Below are 15,140 nucleotides of genomic sequence, written 5' to 3' on the forward strand. Positions count from 1 at the left end.
CTTTGATGACGCAATGGAAAAAAGTTTCGGTCAAATCACATTTTTCCTTGAAAGTAACCTCGGCCCAATGACTGCCCAAAGCATCTCGTTTTTGATTTTTGACATCACATTGCGGTTTGCCAAACCTACCAGATTTTTTTGAGGTTGCCATCTGCGCGCCACTATATACTAAACGCAGGGGCGGATCTAGGATTTTCTCGAGGGGGAGGCGGATTTTCAAAAAAAAAAAATTTTTTAGGTCGGGCAAATTGATTTTCCGAGCTCTGCCAAAGGACGAAAAAGTCCCGGTTTTGGCCAAAATTTCTGCAAAATTTCTTGGGTCGGTAAGGGGTCAAATCCCTGAAGAAAAGAACGTCCGCCATCCCCTGTCTAAACGTGAGGTTAAAAGAAAACGTGTTTGTTTGGTTGTTGACTTCAAAACGTGTCTTGAAACGTCGTTTTTGACAGGTTTTTTAAAATCAATTCCTGAAACAAATCTACTCTAAGTTTCAAATAAAACTCCGCTAACACGTTAAGAGCACGAAATATATCGTACTACTTGTCCCAAATTGGTTATTTTTCAACCCAATTGGTTAATTTTGTATAACTTTCAGCTCAGGGATTTATTTTTTTTTGGAAAATTAATGCCACAACTTCAATAACTCTGGCCAAACTTAAATTTGGCAGTTATATTTGTTAAATTTCAAACCATTGATCACCATTTTTCACACTTGTTTGCAAATATTTAGAATTTTTGGATCAATATTTCAGCAAAAACTAGGTTATTTCAAATTGTTTGCTCATGAGCTTGTCTACATTTTGTTTATCCTTTGAGCTGGTATGCAGCCTATTTTAAAACCATACTGAGTGCTGAAACCTTGATTTTTTGCTTCAAAAAATTCAGCCTCTGATTCATATCTGAGTCGCTAGTAATTTTTCCGTTTCATGTTTAGTTTAAAAGAAGCCCGATGCTCAGATTGACCTTTAATGTGTGTGAAAAGCATTTGATTTATATTTTTGATGAAAATTTCAAGTACAACAATTTACCATAGCACTTTGAATAGTACAAGATGTATTTAGTCTTGAGTACTGTTGTATAAATTCAAAGAAAATGCGAACTTGAAAAGATTTCTGTGCAAGAAAAAAAGCAGTTTTTTTTTGCTGATAGCACAAGTTTTATCGTGCTTTAATTATGCCAAATTTACTAAACCCTCATCAACTGTCTTAGCCGCCATAATTCGATTTCCTAACGCAATCCCCACAAACAACAACCATAGATAAATTGGGTCCTTAAATTTGAATGAAAGATCACAACATTTCAGATAATATAAGAAATACGTTCAAAAACAACTGCAAGAAACGGTTACGAGTAAAATATATTTTTAAATTCGAAACCATGTCATTCATACTTTTCGGGTGGTCCAAAAAAAAATGCATCACAAATGTTTAGTTCAAAAATCGAAAACTGTCTACGGAAGTAAACCAAGTGTGGTCGTATCAAGTCAAAAGCTTAATTATTCAGACTGATTTTTAAGGCGTCTGCAGTTTGATTTTGAAAAAAAGTCTCTATGTTTTTAAAAAACGATTTTTTTGTAAGACCTAAGGGACTTTTAATTTTTATGATAGTTTGCTTATCTATCATTGTAAATGTATAGTTTTTGACTGAACTAAATTAGAAATTAGTAGGGATAAATCAGTTCAACTCATCTTGAGGAGAAATGCTTGAACTCCAAGGAGAAGTCCGTGACTGTTCTATTTAATTTAAAAATTTTGATTTTCGCGCCGTGTTTTTCCACAAAAACAATCGTCACGGTTCTTCGAAATTCAGAAAAATAAAGTACGTTTCAGTTACATCCTCTGTTTCAACAATATACAATGCAGCCTGATTTAAAACCCTACTGAGAGCTGCAACTTTGATTATTTGTTGAAACAAAAACTCAGTCACTGATCCATATCTGAATGACTAGTACTTTTCGCCCTTTCGTGTTTAGTTTAAAAGAAGACCGTTTTTGACAATTCTATGGCTTGAAAGCTCAGACTGACTCTTAATGTGTGTGTAAAGCGTTCGATTTATATTGTTATTGAATTTTTCAAATAAAACATTTTCCCAATACGCTATAAAACATATAAATTTGTAATCACACCGTGTAGTGTTCTATTAACATTTAAAAAAAGGATTTGAAATGATTTCTGAGCCAGATTAAATTGCAGATTTTTTTAAAAAGCACAAAAATGTTTGCGCTTTGATTATGTCAAATTGAAGAAACCCTATCAATTGTCCCGGCCGCCATAATTCAAACTCCCAACACGTTTTCCCCAAATAACAATCATAGATAAGTTTTGTCCTCAAATTTGAATGCAAGATCTCAACAGATTTCAGATAATGTAAGAAATACGAGCAAAAACAACTACAAGAAACAATTACAAGTGGAAAATATTTTGAAACCATGTCATTAATATTTTTCAGGAGGTTCAAAACAATTTTATCACGAATGTTTAGCACAAAAATCGAAAACTGTCCATAGAAATAAACCAAGCGTGGCCTTATCAAGTCAAAGTCTTGTCAACTCAAAGCCTTGATTGTTCTGACTGCCTTTGAAAAAAAAAATCTCATGTTTTAAAAAATCTTTTAAAATTTTTAATGGTTTTTTACTTAACTATTCTTGTAAATGTATAGTTTCTTTCGGCTGCGCTAAACTAGAAAGTATTAGGAACAAATCATATCAATTCATCTTGAGGAGAAATGCCTGAACTCCAGCAAGATGTCCGCGACTGTTTTTCTTATGCTTTCAATTTTTCCGCGACCAAAATGCCCACGGTGACGTTTTTTTTTCACGGAAATATCTAGTTTTGGTCAGTATATCCTGAAAATTAGTTGCGATAATCCAGAACGTAGTCGCAATATAGCCTGAACCCCTCGGCGATAACCTAGAAATTGTCGTCTTGAAGTAACGGATCAAGTTAACATCCCCCCTCCACCCAAATAGACCAAGTTAAGATCCTCCGCCCCAGCGCTCAATTTAAATTAAACTTGTTAAGTGCTGGGTGGAAAATGCTCCACTCTGATTTGCTGAAAACTTGAACTCAGAACCAAGTTAACCTCCTCCCTAAGCGGCTTTGGGAGGGAGTATGTTACTTTGATCCTCTGTAACTTTGTAGTAAAATTTGTCGCGACTTTTCCGTGAAATTAGAGACAGTCTGGGCAAAGATTGCAGACAAGGTATGCGAGAAGCGATACCCGAGAAGCGATATCTTTCATTTAAATTATATGAGATTTTGAAGACGAAGAAATTTTGATTAAGAAAAACCTGAAAAGAAGTCTTTGAAATCATTGTTAAATGTTATTGAAATTTGTATTGCTAAAAAACTAAAAACTCATAGTTGTGACGACGTGCACTTTTTGAAGTATACAGCATACTCCATTTTTTAGACAATTAAAGTCACCCTGGTGGCAAACAATTTTTGATTTCTTTGTAGCGGACAAAATTACTTTGACTCAGCAGGCAGGTCGATGTTAAAATTTTGTCGTTAGTGAAAATTCGGCCGCAGCATTCTAAAAATGTTCATTAAAAATGATCAAAAACTCGACTCTACCAAAAAATAAACATTTTGGTACGAAAATGCGCGATTATGGAAGTCGTCAATCTTTGGTCCATAAAACCTCTAGTTAAAAGAACACTTCAATGAACATTTTTTTGAGATATGAAAATCAAATTTGTATTGTATTTGTAACGCTCGGAACGACAGTTTGAAGTTTAAACATTCAACTCCATTGATAAAAAGTGGCACACTCACAGCTTAGGTTGAACCAGTACAAACTTTTCAGCCTAACGTTAGGGGAAATTTCTCAAGATGCAAGGAAAAAACAAGGCCTCCCTTCCAATCAGAAAGTGGCCTTTATTTATCAACTATCTCAGAGTTTGAATTGAGGACCATTTTACATAAATCTAATTTCATGTTAGGATAATTATGTCAAAAAAATATATGACACAAAGGTACCGCAACATGCCAGAACACGGGCGGATTTAAGGGGGGGGGGAGTGCGTACGTCCTTTTCCTGAGGGATTCGACCCCCTGCTAACCCAAAGAAGATTTTTGGTTAAAAGTTTACAAAAAGTATATACAAAAGCCATTTTGGCCTGTTTTTTCAAAACTTTGCCAGCGGCGGAGAAATTTTGGCCAAAACAAGGACTGTTTAGTGCTGTGTGAGAGCTCAGAAAATCAATTTGCTCGACCTAAAAAAAAGTCGACAAAATTTCGAATTTTTTTGAAAATGCGCCCCCCTCGAGAAAAACCTAGATCTGCCCCTGGTGCCAAAAAGGCTAGTTAAAAAGTCCACAATTGTCTGAAGACAAAAAAAAAACACCCCGAGCACAAATATTCCTTACTTTCGTATCGAAATTCGGAAGAATAAAATTTTCACAGCGCTTAATAACACTACTCTCTTCAAACACCCAAATCATTCTCTATAAAAGACTATCCATTCTCAGAAAAATCTGTAATCTCACCATTAAATTAAATATCGAGTCAAAAGCAAACTTGCAGTAAATTCATACCAACTTCTTTTCTAATAAAATATTTCTCAGCGAGTCTTAGATTTACTTTCTAAGATAGAAAGTAGAAAGGACCCTGTTTTACTAGCAAGCATTTTGTCCGGCGTGCATAGTATTGCTAGCGTAATAAATTGGTGCGACCAGTGAGGCTCACCTTCTAAAAATTCGCTAAAATTGCAAAAATCTCAAAAAGAGAAAAGAGGCAAATAATCCAGTTCTCAAACTGGAGAATTGTTAAAGTTTCTGTTACAAATAAAGAGAATTAATAAACTTCCAAATCGAAAATTTAAATTGTCTAAGCAAAAATTATAAACTTTTCTATCTTTCTACTTTTGATATCTAAGTTCAAAGCTAAACCTAATATGGCTGATACCCCAATATCCCATCCTAACTTGTCTTAAAGGACATTTTCGGGAAGCGACCCAAACCAAAATGCCACAGAATTTTGGAATTCAGTTGAAAACAAAATTCTATTGTCATTAGGTCAAAGACCTAATGATGGCGACGCACGACGCAGCTATGATAGCAGACAACGATCCCTATTTGGATCATTGTTAGCTGATACATCTCTGGAATGGTTCATTGATAATGTAACCAATGCTACCACATGGGCACAACTCAAAGATCTCTTCCTTAACAGATTCACTGATGGTCGAGATCAATTTAAAAATAGAATAGATGCTAAAATTGCAAATCGCCAAGATGGCGAATTGATAAAAAATTACTTTCACAGAATTAAATCTTCTGTGGACAGAGGATGGCCAGAAAGTATCGATGTAACAGTACAAGCTGATGAGGCGGCTCAAACTGTTCAACGAAAGAAATATACAGAACAGAAAAAGAAAACAAAAAATTAAAGGATTGAGACCTCTAGCTTTTAAACAAAAAATGTTTTAAGGGAACTATTTGGCCGTTTCCATCAAAGTTCGCTGTAGGAAAGTGTTTGAAGATATCGCAAGCCAATAAAAGATTTTAATTTTTGGGGCATAAGCATGAGAACTTAGCAGTCAAACTCCTACAAAAAATCTGTATTGTACCACTGGATATACAACACAACCATTAAAAAACGAAATTAGTTGAAAAAAACTAGGTGTATCAAACTGTTCGCATGTGTCAATGAAAGGAACTGTTCTGATTTCAAATTGAAACAGAAACATGAATTTTTTTGTGGTCACAAAGCGTGACGCCGCCGCCACCAAAAGTTAAGTATTTTTTTATCCCTTTGCAATGGAAAAGCCGTTGGAATAACTCGTATAACGTCTTAAGCATTGGAAATTAAAACGACTATTCTCGTTAAATGCGAAAAATAGCGATTCTTCTCGTAAAATGCGAATGCACGAATAACATTCACGAGAGAATACGAAATTAAAAAATAACTTCTCATTTGATACGACAAATTGGGAGATTTTCCAATTGAGTATAAGTAGAAGCTACAAACTACTAAGAACTTTTACAACAAATTATCACAAAAAACCAGCACTACTCTCTTCAACCACCCCAACCGTTCTCTATGAAATACTATCGATTCTCAGAACAAATATCTCTAATCTCGCCCTTAAAATAAATATCGAGTCAAAAGGCAACTTGAAGTAAATTCATACTAACTTCTTTTCTAATAAAATATTTCTCAGCGAGTCTTAGATTTACTTTCTAAGATAGAAAGTAGAAAGGACCCTGTTTTACAAGCAAGCGTTTTTTCCGGCGTACATAGTATTGCTAGCGTACTATAATCCAGAACATGGCCGTATTGGGCAATTTTCAAACACCCAGAACTTTACAAAAAAATCGGAGGTAAAATATCTTTTTCAATTTGACCTCAGAAATGCAATATCTTCAATGGGGTATAAAAATTTTTTGTCAAAAACTATCATTCCGGAGGCAAAAATTAACTGAAAAAAAAACACATGGAGCCTAAATAATCGTTTTTCGTCGACTAGAGGTGTAATATTTTTCAACTTTGGTTTCAAGACAGCAAAACCACGTAAATTATTACTACAGGGTGTTTCAAATAAACTGTAATGTTATAAAAGCTTCTCATTTCATAACTGTTGATCAGTTCGACTTCAAATTCGGTGATATTATGTAGAACAGGCGGAGATTTGATAAAACTCAAAAACTGCGTTGATGAATTGAACTCGATAGTGAATACCCGCGATTTTCCAACTATTTAACGCTTCCACGCAACAAAAAATATTTTAAACTATTTGTTCATACGTAAATGAAAACAACAAAAAGGTTTTCACAGTAAACGAAGAAAAACGGATCACTTGTTTGTTTGCAATTTATGAATCCCCAACTGAAGTTCGGAGAAGATATATCAATGAATATTACATTGCCCCACGCGTTGCATCAACACTTCAACTAACGCAGTTTATCAGAGTGTGGAAACGGTTCCAAGAAAGAGGCGGGTTATCGAAATTTCAAGGGCAGCATCGAAAAGGAACGGGGTTACCAGGAACCGATGAAGCGAATGCCAGTATTATAAGACACTTTGATTTTCATCCTAAAGATTCAATAACTAAAGCAGCAGCTGATTTGGGTTTGAGCCGCACCACAACTTGGAGAGTCGCGAGAGCTGCCAAAATGAAGCCCTACAAAGTGCTCAAAACACACCAAATTAAAGAGACGAACTTCGGCTTGAGACTTACTTTTGGTGTCTGGTGCTTGAGCAAGATTGAAACAGCGGCAGATTTCACATCACGGGTGATTTTCTCAGACGAAAAGTGGTGGGTGCTCGACAGCTCTCCAAATTCTGAAAACGATAGGAGATGGAGTTTAGTTAACCCCAGAGAATACGCGGAGTGCAAGTACCAGGGCAAAAAGAAAGTGATGTGCTGGATGGGTTTCCTTCAAGGAGCTGTTCTTGGCCCGTTTTGGTTCGTAGACGAACAGCAACGACCAATAACACTGAACCAGTTTTCGTATCTGAACTTGCTGGAACACGACCTCTGGCCAGTCCTTCTTCGAGAACGACGAAACTTGAGGCGCATATGGTTTATGCAAGACGGAGCCACATGTCACTGCACGGGACGCGTACTCAGTTGGCTTGGGACAAAGTTCAACGACAGAATTATAAGTAGACGAACCCCTATACCCTGGCCACCTCAGAGTCCGGACCTGAATCCCCTGGATTTTTGGCTGTGGGGTCATCTGGGGAAAATTGTTCATGCTGCGAATCCACGAAGTATTGACGAACTCATGCAAACTGTAGAAGATGCCCGAATACAATAACGCCCGATAATATCGAAGAGTCATTGAGAAATTTGACGAAAAGATTACAAAGCTGTGTTGCTCAAAACGGCGGACACTTTCAGCATCTTTTATAAAACAATTTTATCAGATATTCAAATCTCCGCCACTTATCTATCTTGTGCAGAAAAAATTGTGTATTTATCTCTTCTCAAAAAAAAGTTATAGCGTTTTATAAAATTACAGTTTATTTGAAACACCCTGTATTTTTAAAAACTGTCAACAATTTCCAGTGAAAAAACTAATTGTTCGTTGTTTTATTTGAAAGTTGGAACAAAAAAATGCCTCTAATTGGGCTATTTAGTTTGCCTCATATTAATTTGAAATGATTTGTGAGCCTGTCTTATTCGCTACCTAAGCTACACGTCAATAGTCAATTAGAATTTATGCGCCAACTTATTTCTCAAATTTACAGAATATCAAACTTACCAAAAAATCAACAAAAATGATAACAAAACGTCAAAGTATGTCTGAAGAAACACACCAATTACAAGCAATCCAACCTTTTGTCAAAAGCCGGATCAATAATAACCTTATTGTATGCCAATCGAGTTTTATGAGAGACGCAGACGCAGGCAGACTCCTCCTCTACCCTTTATGTGCCAGCCTGACTCACAGACTGATAAACTATCAGTTATTCTGTTGAAGTCTCACGTAAAAATTTTTGATAACTCTTTTTTTTGTTCCCGCTTTTATTCCAGTCAGTTCAAAAATGATTGAACAAACTTCCAACACTACATCCAGCGAACAAGAAAGAATCTCGACCACTACGTGCCGTTTCACCCACCAGCATATTTAGGGAGGGGTGAGGGGGGCTTACGCCCTACTCCACCCTCAGGGATTCGACCTCTTGCCGACCCAAAGGGTCCCCTCTTTGTACTAATTTGAGATATCCATTTTTGGCTGACGCACCCTAAAATTTTTCTAAAGGCGCCTTTGGCGCCAATATTTATTTATTTGAGGGGGGAGCGCGCCCCGAAAAAACGCAATTTTTTTGGTCAAAAGTTTTCAAAAAGTGCCTGAAAACGCCTGTTTTAGGCCTGTTTTTTTTCAAAAATTAACCTGCGGCGCAGAAAATTTGGTCAGAATGAGGTCTTTTTAGTGACTTGGGGGAGCTCAGAAAATCAATTTGATCGACCTAAAAAATAGTCAACAAATTTTTCCTGGTTTCAACACTTGCTTTTGGGATTTTACCGGCCTTCAAAACTAAACAGGTCTATCTTTGAAAAGATGGTTAAGTCTTTTGACTGATTTCGTACTGAAATCCAAGCTCGGGTGACTGATTTGAATGTTGGAGTAAGAAATGTTAAAAACTTTTTCGAATCTCTTTAAGTATCCCCCTTATATTATCTAATAACGAATTTCTACCACTAGAAAAAACTATAATCTAATATATTTGAACTTAGTACCTAATAAAACATCTTCAATCCTCTTTTGCAATAGGGGGAAGTTAAAAAGAAATCAAAGAGATTTGTTTCTTAAGATGACCTATCCGTAAGGGAAAGGACCAACAAACGCGCTTTTCAGCTCCTGACGTAGAACCGTGGCTATTTTTGTGGCTATTTTTCTTGGCTGGGTAACTTTGCGTCACCCTTAAGCAACGAGCACGGATCATGGTGGGCCTCGAACATCCGACCTTTGGGTTGAGAGGCGCAGACGCTCCCCTCAGCCACACTCTTCTCAGCACAGTCGTTAGCACCTTCTTTGAAACAGATTCTTTTTCTCTGATACTAAATAACATCAGGCGACTAAAATTCAATTTCCAAATTGATAAATACTTTGTATTTCTCAGTCAAATTCCATTCGTTTGGCGATGGTTGCTATCAAATATGAATAATGGTGCATCAATGTTCAATTTTTACAGGCATGGGTTTTGATCTGCACTAGTACGTAACGATTTTTAGAAATAAATGACATGTGAATCGTCTAAAAACTAGGCATGCTTATGTATCGTCTCTATCTTGTAACTGTCAGTAATTAGATTTTAACTCCTTTTTCCCTCAAGTGCGTCTCAAAAAGCGAAGAGTAATGACATTGCTTGGAAACAGTAAACAACAGCATTTTTACTTGTTAGAAGTAACATTGTATGTTTATTTGGGCAAAGTCAGCCCTTTCCTACTCCCTCTTAACAAAAATGCACTTTTACCATTTTAAAAAGTTTTCAAAATGCTTTCATCACTTAACGTTTACCAAAAGGTAATGAAACTTGGAATAGTAAGCAAACTAGCTGTTGTGAAAATATATATTTTTTCAGTTTTCCATTGTAATTTCATGCACTCAATTTAGCAAGAACACCATTCAACAAGAATTTTTCGAGAACTTTTTGGTTATTTTCAAGGGTTTTGACCAAAAAGTCATGGTTTTTAGCGCTTGCACTCCACTGAAACAAAGTGTATATTTGGGCGAAAGTCAACTAGGCAATTTTCTAGGGTTGTCTAGGGTGGTCGGGGATAATTTGAAATGCATCCGTGAAATCTGATAGCAGAGCTCAAAAATATTGATAACAAAAGATGAATTATCATAAAAAACTTTGATTGAAATTTCTTCTTGAATGCTGCCCTACTGTTGTTAATATTAGCTTAATTACTCAAAATATGCGACTGACTATCATTCCAAGTTTTTAACCCTGTTTTACTTTGAAACATGGAAAATATGGCTTTATTGAGGCGCCTTTTGCAGAAGGAAACCAAAGGTGAGATTTTCAACAAAATAATATACTTGAAAGTTGGTCTGAATAAAAAAAACACCCCGAGCATATATATTCCTTACTTTCTTTGAAATTCGGAGCAATTATATAAAACGTAAAAACAAATTGTATGCAGCGTTAGCTCGCTCAAACAGGTAACGCGAAAAATTATTTGTCTAAAAATCCTTGTGGTTCTTTTTACAGAAAAATTGTGATCAATCAAGGCCGTGTAATAACAATTAAGCGCTTTTTTTTCCTGCTAATTTAAGATATTGATTGATTACAACCACGATGGTTCGAGCAAGTTTAATTATAATTTCATGTTTGGAGAGTTAAATTTTTAGTAGGCCGAGCTAAAGGCAGTGGAATGAAAAGAGCCCTCCTTGTTTTGGTATTAGTTTGTTCACGACTGGAATCAAATTTCCTCAACTTTTGATTTAACTTTTTTTCTGAATAATAGTATATAGAACAAGACTGCTCGCATATCCGGGCAAAACCCTGAATGTTCCGACTGCCCCTTAGCTGGTCTCGAATATTTTTCTTCTAAGAACTTTGGTGAGCTATAAACTATGTACTGTCAACATCGAATTTATACTGCCACGAAATTTATACGACTAAGTCTAACTGGCCTCAATTCAGTTTGGGTCGATTATGAGTGCAAATAGTTTGCCACCTACTAGTAATTCGCGTATAGAAACTATAGAAGTATTATTCCCTAGTGGTGCCATCCGCCTTTTAGTCTAGTGCAAGCATACTCGCTTAGCAATCCAAATTTTTCGGGATTGTTACCCATACGCTGTTCACTGTTGGAAAAATGGCTTGAACTATTCATGACATGAATTGTCTCACATTAATTATAGAAAATTGCGGTAAAATCTTTTAATAATAGCATGATTTGTTCCGAACTAATGAGTAATGAATTTGACTTCAACAAAGTGACTTTTAGTTCAGGAAAGTGAGTGTGAATTTGATCCGGAACTATTAGATTTCTGGTTGAGTGAGCCAGTGATCGTCCAACTTAGTAGGTTTTTTACAGCGTAGTGGGTGCCTGTAGGACCTTTACTGAACTAAGCGACAACACAGTTCAAACTTTGCTTGGAGCAGATGCTTTCTGGAATATTGCGGAGCGCGATATCAGGAAAGGTCCTGCAGGCACCCCCTACGCTGTAAAAACTTACTAGGTTGGACGATCACTGGCCCACTCAACCAAAAATCTAATAGTTCCGGATCAAATTCACACTCAACTAACTTCATTGACTTAAAAGATCAAGAAGACGCTAAACTCACTGATTTGGTGGAAAAATTCTGGAAAGTGGAAGGATCAGGCATCCAGGAAGATAACAAAGCGACATACTCTGATAAAAGCAAACGACAACTAAGATTTATGGAAAAAAGCATTGAGCACGATGGAGATCGCTACAAAATAAATCTACTCTGGAAAAACGAAATGAAATTGCCGAACAATTATCCGGTAGCTAAAGCTCAACTACTATCGCTACCAAAACGGCTCAGAAAAGACCCTGAAATCATGAAACTTTATGAGAAATTGCTGACTACTGATCGCCCGTTACTTTCCAATACCCACAACCTGAATTACTTTGGTACCTCCCACATCACCTTCTAACTAATCCAAACAAGCCCGGGAAGGTACGCAGAGTGGCCAACGCTGCCTCAACGTACAAAGGCGTCTCGCTAAAATCTTGCCTCAAAACTGGACCTGACCTCCTGAACAACAAGTTTGGACTTCTACTACGATTCCGGGAAAAACCTGTGGCTGTATCGGCGGATATTGAAGGTATGTTTATGCAAATAGGTATTAAAAATGAAAATAAAAATGCGCTTCGCTTCCTTTGGCCAACTAAAAATGGTATCAAACAATACCAATTCACGCGACTTATCGTTGGTGCAAAATGCTCACAATCCATTGCCATCTTTGCACTTCATCAAACAGCTGCCGATTACTGCGTAACCAAACCCATTATTGCTCAACTGCTTCACAAAAGCTTTTACATGGACGACTTTGTTCACTCGTTCAACACACGACACACTAGGCTAGAGACTCTACTACGCAACTAAAACCCTACCTAAGACAGGGGGAATTCAACCTAACTAAGTTCGTATCTAACACTACCGACGCGATCTACTCCATTGATGGAGGCGAAATTTCTACTAATGCTACAGTGCATCGTGTCCTGGGGTCAAATGGGACACAACTGACAACCCGATATTCGTGCCACCAACAACCAAGCTAACTAATACTACATCATCTACACTCCGAACAGTTCTCTCTACAGTAGCAAGGGTTTTCGACCCCTTAGGCATCCTAGCGCCGTTTGTCATAAAACTCAAAATTTTTCTGCAAAATTTATGGAAGTCTGGTATCTCTTGGGACGAAACCGTGCCTAGTGACGTTGTTCCGATAATTGACAAATGGGTCGACCAATGCAAACAAGTACCCCCTGTTAGGCTGCCGCGCTTACTTGGTCCACAGCTGTCACCTAGTGATATACAGCTTCATGTTTTCTGCGACGCGTCGCAAGGCGCAATGGCTACGTGTATCTACATCCGAACTGCTTGTAGCTCTGGCATACATGCTACTTTGTTGATTGGCAGAACAAAGGTAGCACCACTGAATCAAGAGAGCATTCCTAAACTGGAATTACAAGCCGCCCTTATGGGTGCTCGGCTATGCAAGTTCACCACTGATGAAATGCAATTAAAGCCCCACTCCACTCACTTTTGTACAGATTGCACTACTGTTTTGTCCTGGATCGCATCGATTGGTAAACTGAAAACTTACTGCGCAAACAGAGTTGGTGAAATATTTACTTTATGCAAGGCCGAACAATGGAAACACATCCCTGGTAGACTCAACCCAGCAGACAGTGCTACACGGGGAATTGAACTTAAAGACGTAGCAAAGCTCTGGTTGGATGCACCTCAATTTCTACTCAACAATGAGCTTGTTTGGGGGAACAACGAAATAATGGAACAAAGTAATGCTACAACGGTTAGCCCCTCAACTACACCCTTAATCGATTCTTCCAGATTTTCAGACTGGTTTCGATTAGTTCGGGTCACAGCTCGGGTTATAGTTTCTGTCGATACACTGAAGAGAAATGGTAAACGTTCTACCACTATGGAAGACCTAGAAAAAGCTAAGCTCCTCCTTTATCAACAATCCAAGCAGGAAACTTTTGGTGACACCTACAACCAACTACGAACCAAGCAGCAAGTTGAAAACAAAGACAAACTGCAACAGCTGTCACCTTTTCTCGACAACGGTATTATTCGCGCCCGAGGACGACTACGAAACTCACCTTTACCAGACGCAACAAAGCATCCAATAATTTTTAACGCAAAGGACCCAACTGTGCGCATGATGATCGAGAGCGCTCAACGCCGCTGCATGCATCACGTCATTGAGTACATTCGCAACTACCTGCAACAAAGTTTTGTCATCATTGGGCTCCGAAAAACACTCAGACAGATAAGACATAACTGCTTTCTTTGAAGAAGATTCCATGGCAAAGGGCTACAGCCACTCATGGTCGACTTGCCGCCAACTCGTTTCGACGATCCGTCTGACGACCCATTTCCGTTCAAAAACACAGGAATTGACTATATCGGGCCATTCTACATAGCAACAAAGGATACAACTGAAAAAAAGCTATATTTGGCTCTTCACATGCCTCTCTACTCGCGCAATTCACCTGGAATCAACAGAGAACCGTACTACGAACAACTGTATAACGGCAATTAGACGTTTCATTGCTAGGAGAGGCACACCTAAGCTTTTAATCTCCGACAACGCTACTTACTTCGTCGGCGCGCATAAACAACTACGCTCAAAACCAATCAACTTCAACGAAACCACCCTAACTTAAACGCTACAAATCCACAATGTTGAATGGCGCCTAAATCCTCCGGCTGCCCCCCATTTTGGCGGCGTGTGGGAGCGACTCGTCTCATTGATAAAGAGCATTCTTACTAAATCTCGGCTCTCATCGACTATCAAGAGATCTATTTGCTACTATCGTAGCCGAGACCGAGGCAATCCTCAACTCACGTCCGCTAACTCATGTCAGTAGTGACCTTGACGACGACCTTCCACTGACAACCAACCACTTCTTAATGGGTCGTCCATTCGTCTGCGCTCCAGCAGCAGCCTTCTACGAAGCATCTACCAGTAAACTGTCCAACAAGTCCTGGAATCGAGCAAAAGATAGACTTGACAGCTTCTAGAGGCTTCTACTTAAAGAGTACGCTCCGACTCTCGTCAGAAGGACTAAATGGACGCAACCCGAGGAACCACTCAAAAAAGATGAATTTGTGTGGATTTTTGAGGACCTTACACCACGAGGTATCTGGCCACTGGGTCGAGTGTTAGAAGTTTTTACCGGCTCGGATGGCATCGCGCGCTCGTTTAAACTGAAAACAGCCCTAGGTACTTTAACGAGACTAGCGGTGAGACTTGCCCTCGTATCCCCAAAAAAAGAAGATTTAAGACCACTTTAATTGTACTACAACAACAACAACAAAAAAAACTTGGCTCAACTCCTTTCCATTCGGTTCCAAATAAGATCTCCCTGCCCCGAGGATATTCATGACATGAATTGTCTCACATTAATTATAGAAAAATGCGGCAAAATTTTTTAATAATAACATTATTT

This window comes from Symsagittifera roscoffensis, chromosome 5, assembly GCF_963678635.1.
Source record: "Symsagittifera roscoffensis chromosome 5, txSymRosc1.1, whole genome shotgun sequence".
Classification (NCBI taxonomy): domain Eukaryota; kingdom Metazoa; phylum Xenacoelomorpha; order Acoela; family Convolutidae; genus Symsagittifera; species Symsagittifera roscoffensis.